This window comes from Neltuma alba, unplaced genomic scaffold, assembly GCF_004799145.2.
Source record: "Neltuma alba isolate B1F8T4 unplaced genomic scaffold, ASM479914v2 tig00010377_pilon, whole genome shotgun sequence".
NCBI classification, from domain to species: domain Eukaryota; kingdom Viridiplantae; phylum Streptophyta; class Magnoliopsida; order Fabales; family Fabaceae; genus Neltuma; species Neltuma alba.
Genome location: NW_021635281.1, coordinates 438,518 through 448,369, shown reverse-complemented (window position 1 = coordinate 448,369; position 9,852 = coordinate 438,518). Strand labels below are relative to the sequence as shown.

General features: G+C 32.1%; 1 long non-coding RNA gene across 1 annotated transcript; it reads right to left on the bottom strand.

Annotated features, from left to right (window-relative positions):
* Window positions 1–1,053: 1,053 nt before the first annotated feature.
* Window positions 1,054–1,453, bottom strand: LOC114756235 (uncharacterized). Its single transcript, XR_003741426.1, has 2 exons — window positions 1,353–1,453; window positions 1,054–1,249 (listed from the first exon to the last, which is right to left on the bottom strand). It is a non-coding gene; the product is annotated as an uncharacterized LOC114756235 (long non-coding RNA).
* Between the last annotated feature and the right edge of the window lie 8,399 nt (window positions 1,454–9,852).

Here is a 9,852-nt window from a genome sequence, read left to right as displayed (position 1 = left end):
TGTGTTATTTTTCACAGCAATATCTAATCAGTTTAACGAGGTGTGAGAATAAGAAAAATGAGACTAATCAAAAAATTGAAGAAAAATTCCTAGACCCGATTTATAGAGAATAAGAAAATGAAACTAACCAAAAGAAAAACATATCATGTCAGGCGTCTCTTAGCAAGAGCAACTTAAGTTTTGCGACTAGTCATCAATTTTTTATTTTGTATATTGCCTCTCCAAGTCCCCACGACCCACACACAAATTAAATACAAACAACAAAACACTTGACCCCTAAACTTCCCCAAAAAACCCGATAAAAGCGAAAATAAATATTCACAAGCCACAAAATACAATCCACGTGGTCCAACACCTGCACATCTACATGGACCAATCACAAAGCACTCACAACGTTTATAGAATATATAGATATAGATTATGACCGATATGCCTGTCAAACTTCTCATCAAATACCCAAAATGTGTGCAAAACATAGATATATATATTCTAGTTATGTGTCAGAAGAACAGAAAAGAGGTTGAGCCTGAAAAGAGGAAGAAACACAAGGAGAGTAAAAGCTCGGAGTAACAGTGAAGTAAAGATGAACACAAAGATAAAGCAACAGATAAGCATCATGTTTAATGATCATTAAAATTAAAATTGAACCGCACACATTGAAAAAATTAACTTCCTAAAGAAAAGAACTAATATAACCCAAGCCATCACACACTATTCAATTTGCATCACGTTCAAGGTAATTTAAAGTTAAACCAAATACAATTTAAACTAAATTTTAATCTAAATTTAAACTTAAATACAAAGATATTACCGAGAAATAATTAGAAGCAACCAATAGAATCACATATAACACACTATTTTTATTTTTTGGCCAGCAACGGATGGATGACCAAATAAAACATGAAATTTATTTTTTTAAAAAATCAGACTGTTCTTGTGTTGTGAATAAGTGCTCATCCCATGCATTTAAAAAACTTGATAACAAGCACCGAAGAAAATTGCAGCTAGCAGATCTCGGGAAGGAATGAACCAATTTTCAAGCGTCCAGAGTACAAAAACAAGGCATTCGCATTACTTTGGTAAAGATGCTCTGGCAGCACTACATAGTTTGATTCAACATTGTTAACCAGAACAGGGGGTGAGAGAGGTTAAAAGACAGGAATCATACATGTCACGCAGCAATGGCTCCAAGGCAGCTTGCTTTATGGAAGCAACAAAGGCCTGTATGTAGGTGCATGCAGCTCCTTCCCTGACTTGCACGGCACCTCGTCAATAGGCAAACATCTAATGAGGGAACCAAATAATAATCACAAAGAGATCAAGTCCAGAATGTACGAGGAATATTACACTACTTTGTAATTGTAGATTCAGAAAGAGGGGCCACACCCACACTAGACCACTATTCAGTGCCTAAGTTTACAGAACCATCTTTCATCAACTTTAACCTCAAGCTGTTGAATCTCCCTCGTGAATAATGCCTCGAGGCTTTTTTTTTTCGAGGCTACTTTGAGGTCACTTTTAAGACTACGTACTGTGTTAGAGTAAAAAGAGAAGCAATGAAAGTTCAAATTTATCCTTAGGATAGTGATAATGCACATGGGCTTTACCCACCAATTCAACAAAACCCACCACCATTTCCCTGTCACACCACACGAGTTCTTTCCATGAAAGAGAATTGATCCCACACAATCCTTATCTCTTATAGCTTTACCATTTACTCGCTTTAATTTCTCATGAATGATGCTGGACGAAGGCTTCGGTTTACACAAGAACTTCCCACACAATCCCACACAATCCTTATCTCTTATAGCTTTACCATTTATCCCTACGATCCATTTCTGTATCCTGACCCACTCACCTTCAATCCGTGGAACTTCCTATGAACACTAATCCTACTGACTGCACGAAGGCTTCGGTTTGCACAGTGTGACATATATTTACTGATAGCAAGGTTCTTTTTGCATCGTAGTTTTGAGTCCAGTTAGAAAATATTTTCTTCTTTCAGTAAACAACACATACACATGACAGCCATTAAATCTAGGGGATTTCAAAAAAAAAAACACACAATCAATCCAGCAAACCAGAGGAAAAACGGATCTGAAAATGCAGAACAAGAAAGGGGGAAAAAATACAGCACCACAAGACTTCAAGCGAAGAAGAAGATCGGCGCACTTACATGGATGAAGCAAGAAAGAACGCTGGAAGTGATCGATGGACTAAAAGATGGACGCTGGAATCAGTCGGATGCTCGAAGCTTCTTTGCGCGGCGCTAGGAGGGAAAAGCAAAAATTTTCAGTACATTGGAGCGGGTTAAATTGTTTTGGGTTTCAAAATGTGAAACTTTATATAGAATAACAATTCGCCAAGCTTGCAAATAACACGCGTGGCGTGCTTGGCGGGGGGAGTTTTAAATTTCACCAGGTCCCCTGTTCGAATAATTTTAAATTAAAAAAATATAAATAGTAATAATATTTAATTAACTATATACATGATTTTATTATCTATATCTCTCACACATTTTTAATTAATTATATTATCTCCTTCAATAATTTTATTTCTCATTCCTCTCATACACATTATCTTTCTTTTAGTCTCTTTCTAACACAAAAATACATAAAAAAAATTAATTATCAAAGTTACTTAATTACACAAATAAAAGATTATAATATAAAATTTTTACAAAAAATCAAAATAATAAAAAAAATGTGAAAAAACTTTCAGCGGCGACAATTTGTCGCCGCTGAAAGCAGCTTCAGCGGCGACAGAAAGTGTCGCCGCTGAAAGGAGATTCAGCGGCGATAAAATGTCGCCGCTGAAAGCAGCTTCAGCGGCGACAGAAATTGTCGCCGCTGAAAGGAGATTCAGCGGCGACAATTAGTCGCCGCTAAAAATACCTTCAGCGGCGACCATAAAAGTCGCCGCCGTAGTGTACACTTTTGGCGGCGACAACTTTTGTCGCCACTGAAAGTTGCAGCTACAGCGGCGACAATAAAAAGTCGCCGCTGTAACTATCACTTTTGGCGGCGACACTATTGTCGCCGCAAAAAGGCCTGACTTTCAGCGGCGACAAGAAGTGTCGCCGCTGAAAGTCATATTTTCAGCGGCGACTTCCTTTGTCGCCGCTGAAAGTCGTCACTGAAAGTCCAGTTTTTTGTAGTGATTTCTCATTGACCTAACATCACTATTTCGATGGACTCCAAAGTTCCAATGGATAATTACAGTATCCTTAAAAGGTTACAGTCTAAAGTTAAATGGTTAGAAGCTATACAATTCTAATTTTTCATCTCATTGAGATTAACCATGTAACTCTGATTTTTCATCCTTTCAAATTAAATGGCTAGAAGCCATATGGTTTTGATTTTCTATATTATAGCCAAAAGCCATACAACTTTGACTTTTTATCTTATAGCCAGAAACCATATATATATATATATATATTTAATTCTCTATTTTATTAAATGGCTTGAAGCCATATATATTTGATATTTTATCTTATTAAATAACTAGAAGTCATTTAGGTATGGTTTTCTATCTTATGGCCATAAGCCATATATATTTGATTGTCTTAATCTTATTATATGGTTAGAAACCATGTAACTCGGATTTTCTATTTTATGACCAGAAGCCATATATATTTAATTTTTTTATCTTATTAAATGGCTAACAGCTATATAATTTTTGGTTTTCTATCTTATGGCTAGAAGCTATATATATTTGATTTTTTGTTATCTTATTAAATGGCTAGAAGCCTTATAACTTGAATTTTCTATTTTATGGCCATAAGCCATATATATATTTAATTTTTTTATCTTATTAAATGGCTAGCAACCATATATTTTAGTTTTCTATCTTATAGTTAGAAGTCATATATACATATATATATTTGATTTTTTTGTTATTTTATTAAATGTCTAGCAGCAATATAACTTTAAATTTCTATCTTACGGCCAGAAGCCATATATCTTTAATTTTTTTATTTTGAAATTAAGTGGCTAAATGCCATGTATCTTTAATTTTTTTTTTATTAAATGGCGTGAAGTCTTATAGTTTTGATTTTGAGGAGGATTATTATATGGTTTGTTTATAAAAGAAAGATTATGACAATTAGAATTATAAATAATGTAGCCCAGAAAACTAATGACCATATAGTGAAGGATGTGTTTGTACAAGAGTTTGCCTTTTCTCCTTATTTTATGTTACATTTAATATTTTACATTTAATTAATTTAAATTTTAAATTTTATTCATATATTCTTGATATTTAACTTGATATCCATTAATATTATAATTTTGTATTACTAAATAGCCAATAGCCATTACACTCATATTATTGAATGATATGAAAAGAATAACTTATGACATTTTTAAAGCCCTGAAGGCTTATGGTTCAAAGAATGACATAAATGATCTTTGAAAAATATATTTACTATATAGAGTTTTGGATACTAATGACTTATAAATAGTCCTGAAGGTTTATGATTCAAATTTTCATAACTATGTAGTTTGATTTTAGTCCTTATAGATCTTTTCAAATTTCTGTTAGATTTATAAATTTATGAATAAGATTTGAAGTGTTCCAGAATACATAAAAAAAAGTAATGTTTTTGAATAATAAAATATTGAGAAAATATATATGTTGTGAAAAAAAATTTCATATTTGGAAAAGCATAACAAGAAGTGAAATATATCATATATTGAAATAATAATATATGTTAGTTCCTCAAAAACTATATGCAATTGATAACCTCTCAAAATTCTTACTTATTCAACTTGTTTCAGCACCCTTTTTATATGTTTTGGAAGTCAATTTTGTAGGAAAAAGCCTGGAGCGAGCAAGGAAGAGAGACCAGGAGCAAAGAAGCTGAAAAGGGATAATCCACTGCGGCACATGAAGACAAACGCCACGGTAGCTTTAACAGAGAGGAAGAAATGCAATTCTCTGTGAGGCATCGTGGCTCCTGACCATATCTGTCGCGGCACCCAAGCTATCCCAAAGAAGTCCCTGTTCGGTGTAATCCGCCGTAGCCTATGCTCACACGCACCGCGGTGCCAAGGCTGCTCCCAGGAAATCCATTCTGTGTAATCTGTCGTGGCGGATGACTACATCTGTCGCAGTGTCTGACCCCTCGTAATTGTGCGTTTTGAGTTGTAACTTAAAAATTAGGGTTTATACATGGGGGAACTAGTGTTTTCTGAACACACTTCGACTTTGGGGTGATTTTGGAGGCTTGCTTTGCTAGGGTTTAAAGCTTTGGAGGCTTAGGATCTTTGGCTCGAAGCTTTTTACTCAATTTTTCTAGGTTTTCTTCTTCTTCCCTTCTTGTTTCTATAATGACTACTAGCTATTCTTGTAGTTGTAGCTTTTTACTAAACATGTATAGCTAAAGTAGTTTTTCTAAGGTTATTTTGATCTATTGTATGGATTGAGATTTGGTTTAACTATCTCTTTAGTATTAATGATAATGTTCAGTTGTTTTTACCTTGAGCTTAATGCTTCCTTGTGACTAGCCATCATTTGGATTGTTGTGTTGATTGGTTGAAGCTTAAGAAAGTTAAATTAATCCATAAAATTTGGTAAAAACGTGTTAGTCTGGAAATTTAACAGAGTAAATAGACAGTTTGTTGATAGAACAGAGATGTATATGTTATCCTAGCATAGACTAAAATGGGTTTTGGTTTTCAAAGTGCAACCTTTTCAAACAAATGCAAGAGATTGCTATATTTTATTATGATTGCAAAAATTTGGTTTTGACTTGAGAATGCTTAATCAATTCTGCGAACCCCAGCTAACTGAACTTATCATTCATTACTACTTGAGAAGTGATTAATCCAGTTTTATGAAGTATTTTAGTGAAGAATAACCCTAGTCCCTTATTTGTTTCAAAGTCAAGTTGATTTTATATTGCTTTAAATAATTGTTTTCCTAATTTTATCTCACAAACTCTTTTATAACTTTTGTTTCACTTAACCTAATCAAGAACACAACTATGATTTTTAACTCATCTAGCCTTAATCTCTGAGGAAACAATACTTTTTATATTACTTGCGACCTGTCCGCTTGCGGTTTAGCTAATCAGCGAACAACAATAAAAAAATTTATATAGTTCTAGAAGAACTAATAACAAAAGGTTAATATAGTTCCTGAAGAACTAATAACAAAGTCAATATAGTTCTTAAACAACTAATGTAATTCCTCCATTCTTTGTGGGCAGAAAAGGAATTGATAATGAAAATTATGACCTACAAACATATATATCAGAATATTTGTTCATCAAAAGGTCTTAAAATGATAGCTCAATTGGATTGAAATCCATGATTATATCTAAATCAGGAAGCACTTGAATTTCCAAGTCAAAAATATGTTATTAGTCTACTATATGTTATTCACTCTATTTGAAACATAAAAATAAGCAAAATGTTCATATGACTCACACTTGAGGGCGAGATTGTTAGAATACAAGTGTGAATCATGCTGGATGAAATTTGTTATAATTAATGTTCATGTCATTCCTTATATCTCATATTCCTTTTTGAAAAAGGTTCCAGAAGAGTTACTGACGCTCGACCCTTCATGAGTGCACAAGTTTTTATCATTGAGTAAAAGATAAAAAATAAGGCTCTAGAAGAGGTATATCACGATTTATTATCCTAAAAATAAAATCCATAATTGATAATATATTCCTTGTGAAATATTAAGGTGAAAAATGAATAATATGACATGGTAACAAGAAGTTTACTAATAATTGAGAATGATTTTATAATAAACCAGAAGTTTTTGCATTTATAGTTTAGCATGATAGGTCAAATCATTCTGGATCATAATGATGCAAAATATCATGAAAAATGTGCATTGTCATTTATTAAAAAGCTAGAAGATTCTTTAAAAATGGTACATAATTCAATAATTTTTATATACTATTTGTTTTCAAAAGAACTAAATAAGAGAACATCATTAGCTATGCTCAAAATCAAATCTGTACAGATTTATAATGTATCAAGTTTATATCTAAGCCCATTTAGACACATATGGACCAAATTAATACCTTATGAGTGAAAGATGCATCTATGAAATGGTCACAGGTGTTTATAATCAGCTTGTAGCCTGAAGTTTGCAAACATATTCAAATAATTGCATTGGGTACATAAGTTTCTGATCATAAAATCAATATGATTCGCATTGAAATTGCTAGTGATTGTTTCTCATGTTTTTGATGATTATATACTTAGTAAAAGCCTTCATAAGTCGATAGACCAGAGTTTGGGAACATAATTCCCGTTTGACTATTGGGATGATTGATTTTATGTATTTTTGCATATAAATGCATCAAGCCAACAATGTATTGTGAATTCTCTCATTATAGTTGGCTTTTGGTAAGAAGCCAGACATTTTCTATCTTAGAATATGCAATATCTATCATTTCACTACAATAATGCATATATATATATATATGGATATTAAAAGTAAAGTTGCGATCAATGTTGGATAAGAATCTCCTTATTCTTGTTTGTTTCTAAATGAAACAAAATAATGTTTCTAAAGGAGACTTATGAATTTGGGAGACTTACACTCCATGTTTCCAATATGAGGGGGAGAAAATGTATAGCTAAAAAAGAGAACACAAAGTGTATTTTCACTATCAAATGTAGATCCTCAAATATAGTAGTATGAACTAGAAGTTCATAAAGTATTACATTCATAAAATATTACTAATATATACCAGATGCAATTATTGACCCAAATGAGAATTTTTAATTCTTACAATCCAGCTAAAAGTGTTCTTATATTTTAAAACATGCTAAAAGTATGAGAGTATGATCGATTCCAAAAGAAAAGAAAAAGGAGCAAATGATAATGATGATCATGTTAAGGAGGCATGAATTACAAAAAAAAAGGTTAAGACAACTATTTGACCCTTGAAGAGGCTTAAGTGTCTAAAAATAATAAAATGATCTGGATATGTTGTGTCATAAAAGAAAAGAGGACTGATAAAGGAATAAAATTGTCGACAATAATTTTACTGATGATACCACGTGATCAAATGAGGATCTTATATATAAATCTGTAAGAAGATATAGATAGAAAAATGGTTGGTCAACAAAAAAGAAAAGATGCAATATAATAGGGATTTATGTATCTCTAGCCCAAGCATTTGAAGTGTAATACTAGTATATCTCATGTAAATAGGCATTTGTACAATAAAAGGAGAAATAAAGTCTTGTGGTGGATTAAATTATATGTCTTATCAATCTAGCAATTTAGTAATAAATGAAGTATTTTTATGTGCATCTTGGAAATATATAATTATAACGTATGACTCACTCTATAGTTAAATTATATGTGAATTCCAGAAGGATTAAAATTTCTAGAAGCATACAATTATGTCCTCAAGAATACTACTCAATTAAGTCTCTATAGGATGCATATGTGGTTAATATCGACTGAAGAAATGATGAAAACATATTCAAACTTGTCCATCTGTGAAAAGATTTAAAATCAGTTTGTTATTAGTATTATTTATGATGATAGCATCGAAACTCCTGATGAGTTCTCAAAAGCTACAAAATACTTAAAGAAATAATCTGAAATGAAAGTTTTGAGAAGAATGAATATGGATAAGTCACATCCATTATGTAGATAATTAAGCCACACTATTATGTGCCCCGATAGCTGTACGATCTTTAAATGTGGACTAAAGATCTATTTAGACATCTAGAAAGTGATGAATAAATACTTAGTCTAGAAGTACCATATTTTAGTGTCACTAGAGCACATATGTATCTATCTAGCCACACAAAACCTGATATATCATTTGTTAATCAGTATGATATAATTTTTCATCAACAAAAAGATGATGGAGAGAAGTTAAAAACATTCTTCATTACTTTAAGGGTATTGTGGATGTGATGTTATTTTATTTGAAGGTATCCAAGACTAATCTTACTAAGCTATGTAGATAAAGTATTCATATTGAGAGATTACAGTATCATCCACTTGTGAGTAAACCATAAAAAGGACTATTTGTCTTGTGATTTTTAGAAAATTATGAAATTAATATTTGATGTTTTTATCTCACTACAATATTTGGAAGGCTTGTTTGTTATATTAAACTTTGCAAGCTCGAAGATGTCAACTAATGTTGGCAAGAGGGGGAGTTGATATATGCTGTACTCTTTTTTCCTTATCTATGATTATGTCCCACTGGGTTTTCCAAACAAAGTTTTTAATGAGGCAGCATTGTATAGTATATCAATGAATAATGCATTCTTTTTCTTCTGTTAGGTTTTTGTCCCACATGGTTTTTTCTAGTTGATATTTTTTAACGAGGCACATTCATATATATTGGACATCTAAAGGGGAGTGTTATGAATCTAATAATATCTTTGTCGATATCCATATATCTCCTATAATCTCCGATGTCTCCTATTATCTCTATATCTTACAATTATATCCTATTATTATGTAATCTGTAGATTCTATCAAAGATGTAAAACTGTGCCTATAAATAGAGGTCATGTATAATGTATTGAGCACTCTTGCATGAAATGAGAAATATTCTTTCTTGTTGATCCTCTCTTCTTTTCTATTATTCTTCTCTATTTCTTCTTTATTTATAACACGATATAATTTATTTCTTATTTTTAGGTTAAATTTGTCCAGACTCTATAATATTAATTAAATGAAAATTTTCCGGATAATATTTCAGAAGGGCATGTCCATGTCACGCAAGTATTGTAATAAACACAATCGATAACGTGACGTAGGAAACAACACCACTTCCGTTCTTCCTCCTCCTTCCTTTCTTCCATAAATGCCGCCTTCACCTTCCACCCACACTACGCCCTGTGATTCCAC